Source organism: Scyliorhinus torazame, chromosome 16, assembly GCF_047496885.1.
Source record: "Scyliorhinus torazame isolate Kashiwa2021f chromosome 16, sScyTor2.1, whole genome shotgun sequence".
NCBI classification, from domain to species: domain Eukaryota; kingdom Metazoa; phylum Chordata; class Chondrichthyes; order Carcharhiniformes; family Scyliorhinidae; genus Scyliorhinus; species Scyliorhinus torazame.
The window spans coordinates 36,185,055-36,197,947 of NC_092722.1; the positions used below are offsets into that span (position 1 = coordinate 36,185,055).

Here is a 12,893-nt window from a genome sequence, read left to right on the forward strand (position 1 = left end):
TGTGGGTGTCTCTGTAATTGGGGGTTGCTGGTGGGGGTCTCTGTAATTGGGGGGGTCCTGGTGGGGGTCTCTGTAATTGGGGGGTTCCTCGTGGGGGTCTCTGTAATTGGGTTCCTGGTGGGGGTCTCTGTAATTGGGGGGGTCCTGGTGGGGGTCTCTGTAATTGGGGGGTTCCTCGTGGGGGTCTCTGTAATTGGGGGGGTCCTGGTGGGGGTCTCTGTAATTGGGGGGTTCCTCGTGGGGGTCTCTGTAATTGGGTTCCTGGTGGGGGTCTCTGTAATTGGGGGGGTCCTGGTGGGGGTTTCTGTAATTGGGGGTTCCTGGTGCGGGTCTCTGTAATTGGGGGGGTTCTGGTGGGGGTCTCTGTAATTGGGGGGTTCCTCGTGGGGGTCTCTGTAATTGGGTTCCTGGTGGGGGTCTCTGTAATTGGGGGTTCCTGGTGGGGGTTTCTGTCATTGGGGCTTCCTGGTGTGGGTCTCTGTAATTGGGGGGTTCCTGGTGGGGGTCTCTGTAATTGGGGGGTTCCTGGTGGGGGTCTCTGTAAGTGGGGGTTCCTGGTGGGGGTTTCTGTCATTGGGGGGTTCCTGCTGGGGGTCTCTGTAATTGGGGGGTTCCTGGTGGGGGTCTCTGTAATTGGGGGTTGCTGGTGGGGGTTTCTGTAATTGGGGGGTTCCTGCTGGGGGGTCTCTGTAATTGGGGGTTTCTGTAATTGGGGGTTGCTGCTGGGGGTCTCTGTAATTGGGGGTTCCTGGTGGGGGTCTCTGTAATTGGGGTTCCTGGTGGGGGTCTCTGTAATTGGGGGTTGCTGGTGGGGGTTTCTGTAATTGGGGGGTTCCTGCTGGGGGTCTCTGTAATTGGGGGCTCCTGGTGGGGGTCTCTGTAATTGGGGGGTTCCTGCTGGGGGTTTCTGTAATTGGGCTTCCTGGTGGGGGTCTCTGTAATTGGGGGGTTGCTGGTGGGGGTTTCTGTAATTGGGGGCTTCCTGGTGGGGGGTCTCTGTAATTGGGGGTTTCTGTAATTGGGGGTTGCTGCTGGGGGTCTCTGTAATTGGGGGTTCCTGGTGGGGGTCTCTGTAATTGGGGTTCCTGGTGGGGGTCTCTGTAATTGGGGGCTCCTGGTGGGGGTCTCTGTAATTGGGTGTTCCTGGTGGGGGTCTCTGTAATTGGGGGTTCCTGGTGGGGGTCTCTGTAATTGGGAGATCAGTGTCATGGGGCTCTCTGGTGGAGGTTTCTGTAATTGGGGGCTTCCGGTGGGGCTCCCTCTCATGGGGTCTCTCTCATAGGGGTCTCTGGTGGGGGTCCTGGTGGGGTTGTGCCACCCTTGCACTGTTGGCGGGGGGGGGTTTGACTCAAAAACTCCTGGGGTGGTTTAAATTGCATCGCGGGTTGGCCCAGCTGCTGGACCTCGCTATCGGGCTGCCCACTCAAAATGGTGCCCGATAGCGAGATTCGCGAGGGAATCCCCGCCATGCAGAAAATTGCATGGCTAAGGATTGTGAATTGATTCCGGATTTGTGCTCCCAGTGTGAGCACAAATCAGGTGGGATTCAGCTCCGGCAGGAGAACACAGTCCCCCAAATGGAAAATTCCGGCCAAGGTATTACATAAAGGCACACTTTCTTTCCTGATACCCCAAAAGTAACCTGCAAAATTTTCCAAAATCGTGTGATTTCTTCACCTCATGAATTTTACCTCAATGTGCCTTATTTCACTGCACAGGGACGAGAAACAGTTTGATGTTATCTGTAGCATTTTGTTTTGTTTCCTTTTCAGCAGACCATCAAAATACATGTCACACAAGTGACCATGAGATCTTTATTAGCATTTTTATTTGCCTCCATAAGAGCCAGACCCCAGGCTCCACGATCTCATGGAAATCCTTGGCCTGTCCCTCAGTCACGTCTTCTTTTCCCATCGCCTGCTGCTTCCCCTACCTTCGTATATTCCATTACAACCCCTCTTCTGCTGTCCCTCGATGGCCCCCAAAATTAACCTGAACTGATGCAAACGCTATGCTCCCAGTATGACATGAATCACCAATCAATTTGGGAATTTTAAAAAAATGAACAAAGCAAATCCTTCACCACAAATAAAATGTCTACAGCTAATTCAGAAGCTGTTTACACATTAGTTTGTTTTCAAGCTATCACAGATTTGTTCTGGCGCAGAAGGAGGCCATTTGGCCCATCTTTTCTGCACTGGATTACTTAGATGCTTAACACTAACAGCTCATTGCACAAAGTCACTCATCTCATGAACCTAAAACTCCCACTACGTTAAAAACTTAAAACACCAGAATGATGAAAGTCTTAAACAATTTTCCTTTGCCAAACTCTGCTTGTAAAATCTGAAAGAAAACCACAGCTACAGGTTTAGAATTGTAGATAGATTTCCTTACATGTTAATTAAGAAAGGACTTGCATTCTCCTTTTTTCCACTCTCCATAGCAAGAAACGTCAACCTCTGGTATTTTGCTCATGTGGACATTCTTCACGCGTGAACCTGAATTTGTGTTGGTGTTAGTGGGGAGGCGATGGCATAGCGGTAATTTTAAAATTCATTTACGTGATGTGGACGTCACTTGTTAGGCCAGCATTTATTGCCCATCCCCAGTTGCCCTTCAGAAGGTGGTGGTGAGTTGCCTACTTGAACCGCTGCAGTCCTTGAGGTGTAGGTACACCCACTGTGCTATTAGGGATGGAGTTCCAAGATTTTGACCCAGTGATAGTAAAGGAGTGCCGATATATTTCCAAGTCAGGGTGGTGAGTGACTTAGAGGGGAACCTCCAGGTGTTGGGGTTCCCAGGTATGTACTGCTCTTGCCCTTCTAGATGGTAGTGGTCGTGGCTTTGGAAGGTGTTGTCTAAGGAATCTTGGTGAGTTACTGCAGTGCATCTTGTAGATGGTACACACTGTTCGTCAGTGGTGGAGGGTTTGAATGTTTGTGGAAGGAGGAGCAATCAAGCGGGCTGCTTTGTTCTGGATGGTGTCGAGTTTCTTGAGTGTAGTTGGAGCTGCACTCATCCAGGCTTCCATTACACTCTTAACTTGTGCCTTGTAGATGGTGGACAGGTTTTGGGGGGGTTAGGAGGTAAGTTACCTGCTGTAGAAGTCCTAGCTTTTGACCTGCCCTTGTAGCCACAGTATTAATGTGGCTAGTCCAGTTCAGTTTCTGGTCAATGGTAACCTCCAGAATGTTGATTGTGACTGGATTAGTCATGGGTTGGTTGTCCAGAGACCCAACGTAATGCTCTGGAGACCTGGGTTTTAATTCCACCTCGGCAGATGGTTAAATTTGAATTCAATAAAAATCTGGAATTAAAGGTCTAATGGTGACCATGAAATCATTGTCGATTGTCATTAAAACTAATTTGGTTCACTACGGCCTTTTAGGGAAGGAAATCTGCCACCCTTACCTGGTCTGGCCCACATGTGACTCCAGACTCTGAAATGGCCGAGCAAGTTACTCACTTCAAGGGATGGGCAACAAACGCTGAACTAATCTGTGACGCCCTATCCCCTGAACGAATCAACAAAAAAAATCAAGGAGATGATCAAATCATTTGGATGTGACATTCATGCCAATAGAGGCTTTGCAGGAATTGTTGTTTTGCAAGTCCTTTGAAATTCATGAAGAGATCAGTGTTCAACCGAACATGCGCAGTCCATTTTGACATAACTTTGTTAATGTGAGTGCATGTACAAAAGGCGACTTGAATGTTAATGCGATTTAACCCAACTTTGATGGTTTGCAGATGCTTCACTTCTAAATCTTTATGATCTACAGAAAATTATTTAAAGTGTACCTCAATGTAATTCAGCAAAAGCACTTCTTTAGATGAATAAAACTGTAATTTTCATGTTCTTTATAGTTTGTAAAAGACTGTAAAATACATCAAATAAAGGATCAAAAATGTAACTTATCTGGGAGAACATATCCCCAAAGTCTCCCAGAAAATAATCCTGGTGCCTACAACACTTGGCAACCACTTTCATGTTGCATGCACTTAAGTGAAGGAATGCTTGGTTTACCCACATCTTAAATTACAAGCCTAAACACTACTGCACTTCCAATCTAAATCCTTGTTCTCACACCAGGGCCTTTGTGGAGTTGTCAGCTGTTCTGGGGCTGTCTCAGATTTTTTGTTAGTTTTCTAAATTGTTATGTCACAAGAGGACTAAGGCTGAACAGAAAAAGAGCAAGATTGTGGACAGGTCAAACATTGCATTGTAAGGGATCAAAAGTACATGTGAGCAGACATGAGAGGTCCAGAGCAAATCCACTTGAACTACTGGACAAATTCACATTAAGCAATATCATGGGAGGAGGTCTTGTGGCGCAGTGGGTTAGCGTCCCTGACTCTGAGCCAGAAGCTCCAGGTTTGAGTCCCAGATCAGGACTTGATGGCCAGAGAAGGTGCGTTCATAACGCGGTCAAACAAGTTGAGTGTGAAAAACCCACTCATTGGTTGCCCATAAGTAATAGGCTGAGGTATGGGAGAGTGGTCAGTGCGCCTGGAAGCTGTATACCAACAGGAATCAGTACCCTCAGAAGACAGCAAGTAGGAGAAAAGAAGCAATAAAATAACTTGCCATAAACACTGAAAGGGCATTCTAAGGAAGGCGGGGTCAATTAGGAGGCCAAGGGCATGACTGAGTTACTAAATGAGTGCTTTCATCTGTCTTCATGATACAGAAGGATGCTGACAACATAGCAATGCAGGAGGAGACAATCGCAATTTTGCAGAGGATATGAATAAATAAAGAGGTTGTATTTAAAACATTGATGACATTCAAAGCAGAAGAATCACCTAGTCTAAGCAAGCTGCATACTATATTACTGAAGGGAGTAAAAATGGAAATTGTGGAGGCTCTGGTTACATTTTTCCAATCCTCTTGTGATATGGCTGTGGTGTTGCCATAAGCTCCAGGTCTGGAGGATTGCAAATGCTAACCCAATAGGACAAAGCAGATCAGACCAGTATCCTTATTACCGAATTTTTACTGGTGTTCCATGTTAGATAAACAAAACCAATTTGGAACAGTATCCTTATTTCCCAGTTTTTACTGTATTTTTTTCATTCTGGGACATTCCTGCTTAAAATATTGGGGTGGGTAAATCTAACAATTCCAGACAACCCAACACTAATGGCTGAGGAAATGTTTACAGATAATAAACTGGAACAGGACTGATTGACATTTGGAAAAGTTTCAACTAATAAATGAAAGCTAGCTCAGATTTGTAAAAAGCAAATTGTGTTTGACTAACTTGATTGTGTTCTTGGGTTGAAGTAACTGAGGGGATTAATGAGGGTAGTGTGGTTGACATTTTGTATGTGGACTTTCGAAAGATGTTTGACAAAGTACGACATAATAAACTTTCTAGAAAAATTTAAATACAAAGGGACATTATCGTTAGGACACAAAATAGAGACAAGTGTTTTTTTAGTCTGAAGGGAAATATACAGTTGTGTCCCCTGGGTTCAGTAGTATTGCTCTTCTCAACATATATTAATGATCTTGTCTTGGAGAGTTGGGCATAATTTCAAAGCTTGCAGACGGCATGAAACTCATATATGTAGTAAACAATTAGGACAATAGTAACTGACTTCGGAGGACTTTGACAGACTGTTGAAATAGACAGACACATGGCAGATGATATTTTACACACAAAAGTGTGAAGTGATACATTTTGTTTGGCAGAAGAAGAGACAATAGTCTTCTTCTTCTTAGACAGTCCTTCGGGATTGAGGACGACTTCCAGGCAAGCTCGATGGGTTCTGAGATGGTGGCAGGACAGGTTGACAAAACTGCTGAAAAACATATGGGATCCTTGGCTCTATAAATAGAGGAGAGGGCACAACCATGGAAGTTATGCTGAACCTTGATTAAAAACACTTCAGCTGAAGGATTATGTCCAGTTCTGGGTGTCAGGATATGCACCCATGCACATCATGAGGTAAAAACAGGCAGTGACAGACACCCAGGCTAGCCAATCAACATACAGGGCAGAGCACAACCAATCACCAGACAGAACGCCAGAGGGGTTCTTCCAACTATAAAACACACGAGGCATCAGCACTCCGCCTCTTTCCACTGGTGACAACTGTAGTGACAGTCAGGGTGTATATATCAGTCAGCACCTTCTACACGTGGATCAGAGCTAGCCTGGTCTAGTAAGTTAGGGTTAGTACACTTAGAGTAGTAGAGTGTCAACCCACAGCCAGCTGTGTGCATTGTTACAGAAGATCAATAAATCGTATTGAACCAACGCCTACATTTGGTGTATGCTTTACAGTTCATCTGCATCCTGTTGCAGGTGAATAACACAACACTGGGCACCACACTTTAGGAAGGATATCAATTCCATGAGTTCCAGTATAAAAGGATCGCACAACAGACTTGTGAGCAAAATTCTAGCTCACGGAATAAAAGTGAACGTAGGCGCTTGGATAAGAAATAATTGAGTGACGGGAAACAGAGAGCAATGATAAATAGTTGTTTTTCAGATTGGAAGAAGGTTTGTAGTGGTGTTCCCAAGGGGCCAGTTTGGACCCTTCTTCTTCCTGATATATGTAAATGACCTAGACTGTGGTGTGCAGGGCATGATTTCAAAATTTGCAGATGATACCAACATTGGAAATGTTGTCAACTGTATTGAAGATAGTCTTGAACTTCAACATGTTGATGGATTGGGAAGACAAGTGGCAGATGAAGTTCAATGCAGAGAAGTGCAAGGTGATTCACTTTGGCAGGAAGAATATGAAGAGACAGTATAAAGTAAAGGGAGAAACTCTTAAGGAGGTGCAGAAGCAAAGGGACCTCAGTGTGCATGAGTTGGCAGGGCATGTTGAGAGAGCAGTTCATAAAGCACATGGTATCCTAGATTTTATTAATAGGAAAGTTGAGTACAAGAGTAACGTCACGTTGAACATGTTTAGGACACTAGTTAGGCCTCATCTGGAGTACTGCATCTGGTTCTGGGTGCCATACTTGAGGGAGGATGTGAAGGCACAGGAGAGAGCAGAGGAGATTCACAAGAATGATTCCAGGGATAAACAACTGTTGCTATGAGGATACGTTGGATAGATTGGATGTTTTCCTTGGAGAAAAAGGGCTGAGAGCAGAGTTGATAGAGGTATTCAAGATCCTGAGGGCTGAGTAAATAATGAGAAACTGTCCCCTCTCAGGAATACATCAGGACCCAGAGAGCACAGATTTTAAAAATGTGGAAAAGGAGTAAAGGTGGTGCGAAACAAAAAAAGGGTGGTTGGAGTCTGGAATGAACTTTCTGAGAAGGTGGTGGAGGCACGTTCAATCATGGTATTCAAAAAGGAATTGATTTCTATCTGAAAAGAATAACGTGCAAAGTTATGGGGATAAGGTCATGTGGGGTGGTGGGTGGCGTCCCTGCCTCGGAGCCAGAAGCTCTGGGTTTGAGTCCTAGCCCAGGACTTGATGGGCAGTGAAGGTGCGTTCATAAGGGGGTCAAACAAATTGAGTGTGTCAACCCGTAAATACTTCCAAACACGCAAATGGCTGGCGGCAAGAGTGGGAGAGACTCCTGGTTGGCCACGCTTGGTGCGGAGAGCGGTGCCCGCTCAGGTTATAAGCCCCCGGCGACAGGCTGGCGACCTGTTCCCAGAATTACTAGCTATGGAAACAGACAAAAGTCTTGGCCAGGCTAAATGGGCCGAATGGCCTCCTTCTGCAGTGATTCCGTGAATGATTTCGAAAGGAGTCCAATGGATTGAAGACGAATTCGCCTCAGAGTAAATCCAGTCACGCGCGCACTGGACACGCGCGTGCCCGGGGTGGGGGCGGTCCGGTCACGCGCGTCCCCGGTCACGCGCGTGCGTCCCCCGGTGGCTTCTCTACGTGCGCGCCTCCTGCCGGAAGCGGCGGCGGAAACTCGGACGGGGCCCCCTGCAGGTAATCTCCACCCCCTCCTCCTCCCCCCCCCCCGCCAAGCCGGGGCCCACTCCCCACCGCAGCCTGAGGCAGCGGCCTGGCGAGCGGCGTCTCCCGAGGCCTCCTCCTCCCCAGGGCCCCCGTACCGGAGGCTGGGACAGGGAACACGCGCCAAAGCTGGTGTGAACCAACTCCTGCTGTCCGCATAACTGTCGCTTCATACAGATAAACACCCAGTGTTTGTCTGCCTCAATAATCCCCACCTGGCCCAGGTAAATACAGGGAGCAACCTGAGTAACTACTCCACCTGCAATAATAACTATATGTAAATCTCCTGAGTAACCTGCACCCCCCCCCCCCCCCCCCCCAGCCAGAATATTAACTGCCCTCAGCTAGTAATACCCATACCCCCTTGACAAATGCACCAATCAGGGTGATGCAGTGGCTCGCACTGCTGCCTCACGCCGCCAAGGACCTGCGTTCAATCCCGGCACTGGGTCACTGTCCGTGTGGAGTTTACACATTCTTCCCGTGTTTCCGTGGGTTTCGCCCCCACAACCCAAAGATGCGCAGGGTAGATGGATTGGCCATGCTAAATTGCCTCTTAATTGGGGGGGGGGGGGGGGATTGGGCACTTGAAATTTTTTTTTAAAAGATAAATACGCAAGCCAGAGCAAATACCAACTGATGCCATTTCTTCCCGAATTTGTGACCACTGAATCCAAATCAGACTGTAAAAATACATTTTGTTTCTACAAGTCGGTTCCAGGTTTGATGCTGTAAGAAGCCATGGGTTTCACTGACTGCTTTATCCTCCATTGCAACCTTTTATGGCTTGTAATGTGGAGCCCAGTGCACTGCCCATAACCAAATGTTCAGCGTATGGTTTTTTGATGGCACTAACATTTGCTGTGAGGGTGGCATTGTAGCACAGTGGTTAGCGCCAGTCTCCCAGGTTCGATACCCGGCTTGGGTCACTATGTGGAGTCTGCACGTTCTCCCTGTGTCTGCGTGGGTTTACTCCGGGTGCTCCGGCTTCCTCCCACAGTCCAAAGACGTGCGGGTTAGGTGGATTGGCCATGCTAAATTGCCCTTAATGTCCAAAAAACGTTTGGTGGTGTTACTGGGTTGCCAAGATAGGGTGGAGGTGTGGACTTAAGTAGGGTGCTCTTTCCAGGGGCTGATGCAGACACGATGGGCTGAATGGCCTTCTGCACTGTAAATTCTATGGTTCTAATCTTCCTTTTTATTTTTTATAAATTTAAGTACCCAATTCATTTTTCCAATTAAGGGGCAATTTAGCGTGTTCAATCCACCTACATAGCACATCTTTGGGATTGGGGCGAAACCCACGCAAACACGGGGAGAATGTGCAAACTCCACACGGACAGTGACCCAGAGCCGGGATCGAACCTAGGACCTCGGTACTGTGAGACTGCAGTGCTACCACTGCGTCACTGTACTGTACTCAGTCTTCCTTTTTTTTAAAAATCCAGCTCATTGGCAAATTGATGACAGGGTGCAGCATTTAATGTGTTTCTTTACACTTCCCTTTCAAGCTGAATTGTCAGCTTGCTTCCATCAACTGAAAGTGCTATTTTAGGATTAAAAGAAACGCAAGGGAAACAAGAGGGACAGAAGTTAGGAGGCGCCTGTGGTAAAAATGAGCTTTATAAAATGTTGAAATTACTTTATATTGAGTTCTATGCTGTTCTCCTGACTTGGCAAGGCAAGCTTTTGAGAGTCCAATTTGGACTATCCAAACACTTGAAGACAGATTGTTAGTGAACACATTGTTTTCACTCGGGGAATCTAAAACACAGGGCTGGATTTTTCAGCCACGCCTGCTGCAAGATCACCATGGACGGGATGGGGACCATGGAAAGGTCCATTGACCTCGGGTGGGAAATTCCAGTCGCCGGATGGGCGCAGCAGAAAAATCCTACCCAGAGTCTCGGTAAAGGGCCGATCATTTAGAATGAAAATGAGGGGAAATTTCTTTACTCAACAGATTGTGAATCTTTGGAATTATCGGCACAGGAGGGTTGCGGATGCTCCATTATTGGTTACGTTTAAAGCTGGGTTTTTTGGTTTCATGGGGAATTAAGGGATATGGGGAGCGGGTGGGAAAATGGAGTTGAATCCCAAGTTCAGCCATGACAATGTTGAACGGCAGAGCAGACGCCAAGTGGCCGACTCCTCCTAGTTGTATGTTCCTATAAATGGCAGAGTAGGCTCAATGGGCTATGTGGTCTACTCCTGTTTCTATTTCTTAGCGGGTGAAAGTTTAGGCAGGAGGCTACAGGCAGAACAGTCCTGATCTTATCGAATGATGAAGCAGGCTCGAAGGGTGGAGTGGCCTACCCCTGCTCCTAGTTCGTATGTTCAAATGAACGGCAGCCTCAATGGGCTGCGTGGTCTCTTCTGCTTCTAATTCTTCTGTTCTTATGAAACCGTTTCATCCAGTGAATGGCGAGAGTCTGGATCTCAATGCCCGAAAGGGTGATTGAGGCAGACATTCTCACTGAATTTTTAAAAATACTTGGATATGCATTTGAAGTGCTGTAACTTACAAGGCTACAGACCCAAGAGCTGGAAAATTCTTTTTCAGCTGGCACAGACAGGGTGGGTCAAATGGCCTCACCCTGTGATGTAGATTTTCAGCATTTCTAGGTATAAATGTTGTAATGAATGTTTGAGACCTTGGTGATATCTACTGTATTCTATGCTCCCAATGCAGTTGCCTCTACACTGGGAGGTTAAACGCAGACTGGGTGACCGCTTTGTGGAACGCCTTCACTCAGCCTGCATGCATGACCCCAACCTTTCTGCTGCTTGACATTTTCACTTCAATACCTTGCTCTCATGTCCGCGCCTCCATCCTTGGCCTGCTGCAAAGCTCCGGTGAAGCCCAATGCAAGCTGAAGGAACCTCACCTCGTCTTCTGATTAGGCCGTTACAGCCCTTGGGGCTCAATATTGAGTTCAACAACTTTAGACTGTGAACTTTCCCGTCCAACTTAGCCTTTTATATCCAAACAAAAGCAAAAATCCTCCCTTTTCCCCCTCCCCCACCGGGCCACCTGTTACTTGTTCTAAAGTTTTGCCACATTTTTGTTGCAATCTCTCCCACTAATCACTGACCTTCTGCTCTGTTCCGCCCCCTCTTATACAGTATACAGTTCAACACAATTCTCCCTCTCTTCAGCTCTGAAGAATCATACAGACTCATAGAATTTACAGTGCAGAAGGAGGCCATTCGGCCCATCGAGTTTGCACCGGCTCTTGGAAAGAGCACCCTACCCAAGGACAACGCCTCCACCCTATCCCCATAACCCAGTAACCCCACCCAACACTATGGGCAATTTGGGTCACTAAGGGCAATTTATCATGGCCAATCCACCTAACCTGCACATCTTTGGATTGTGGGAGGAAACCAGAGCACCCGGAGGAAACTCACGCACACACTGGGAGGATGTGCAGACTCCGCACAGACAGTGACCCAAGCCGGAATCGAACCTGGGACCCTGGAGCTGTGAAGCAATTGTGCTATCCGCAATGCTACCGTGCTGCCCCGTGCTGACTCAAAACGTCAGCACTGTTTTCTCCCTGCAGATGTTGTCAGGCCTGCTGAGTTTTTCCAGCATTCTCTGTTCTTGTTGGTGATATCATGTTTGGCTTGAAGCTTGGTCCAGGTTGAATTTCACACCACGTGTGAAAGCTGACCCGGCCTCCACCCCCATGCCTATGGTTGATGCTATCAAGGGTCAGTATGTGGATAAAGAAGTATAAAAATTGTAGCTGTAAAATAGCAGAGTAAGTTATACACAAGTGTCGTGGTAATCTGCCTAAGGGCAGGTCTTCTACTAATTTCTGCATGCCTCGTGGTCTTGCCCTTTCCAGTTGCTTGTAGGGGCCTCGCATTTTCACTTTCAGTGTGAGCATTAAGACGAGGGAAAAGAGTACATGAGATGATTTCCCGTGAACCTTTTTCATGCGTCCTTACAGGAAACAGAAGGCTGCGTCCTGAGAGATCCTCCACCTGTAAGCAGCTGTTGTCCAACGGGGCTACAGATCTTCTGCCATCAACAAGGAAAAAAATCTGCTGGTTCCACCATCAGTTGTGTTCCATAAGTCCTGGGCATGGGACCTTCACTTGGGTCTGGGAGAACTTGCAAAAGACCAGAGACAACCTGCCCCCCCCCCCCCCCCCCCCCGAGATCTCAAATGCACCCGCTACCCAAGTACCGCCCACATCTATCATCCACCCCCCTGAAAGAACCTGCCCATCCGGGCCACCGTCCTGTGCGCCCTGTGGACCACCTTAAATTGTTTCAGGCTGAGCCTGGCACATGACGAGGACACGTTGGCTCGCCGCAGGGCCTCCTCCCATAACCCAGCCTCCACCTTCCCCACCCAGCTCTTCTTCCCACTTTCTCTTCACCTCCCCTATCAGAGCTGCCTCCCACTCCATCAGTACCTTATAAATCTCTGAAACCTTCCCCTCACCTACTTCAGTTCTCGACACCACCTTATCCTGTAGCCCCAAGTGCGGCAGGTGTGGGAAGGTCGAACCCTGCCTCCGCATAAAATCCCTCACTTGCAGATACTGGAACCCATTCCCATCAACTCAAACTCCTCCAACCTCGGGAAGCCCTTATCAATAAACAGATCTCCAAATTTCTCGATCCCCGCCCGCTGCCACCTCCGGAACCCTCCATCCAGCCCCCCCCGAAGCGAACTGGTGATTGCCACATATTGGTGGCCACATGTGCTGCCTCCACTGTCCTCACACCCTCAGGGCTGCCACCACTACCGGTCTTGTGGAGTACCTGGCCGGCGAGAATGGCAGAGGTGCCGTTAACAGTGCCCCCAAACCCATGCCTTTACATGAGGTCGCCTCCACCTGCTCCCACACTGACCCCTCCCCCACTACCCACTTCCTGACCATCGCAATATTCGCTGCCCAATAATTTATAAAATTC

General features: G+C 47.8%; 1 protein-coding gene across 2 annotated transcripts in view; it reads left to right on the forward strand.

The window, feature by feature from the left end:
• Positions 1-7,836: 7,836 nt before the first annotated feature.
• Positions 7,837-12,893, forward strand: part of tmco4 (transmembrane and coiled-coil domains 4) — a 149,954-nt gene continuing 144,897 nt past the window's right edge. Inside the window, exon 1 of one of the 2 annotated variants that reach the window (XM_072478253.1) lies at positions 7,837-7,930. The gene's annotated coding sequence lies outside the window, so the exon portion shown is untranslated. Of the gene's footprint in view, positions 7,931-7,981; positions 8,182-12,893 lie in introns of those variants that run through there. The other variant, XM_072478252.1, reaches the window with a different exon arrangement.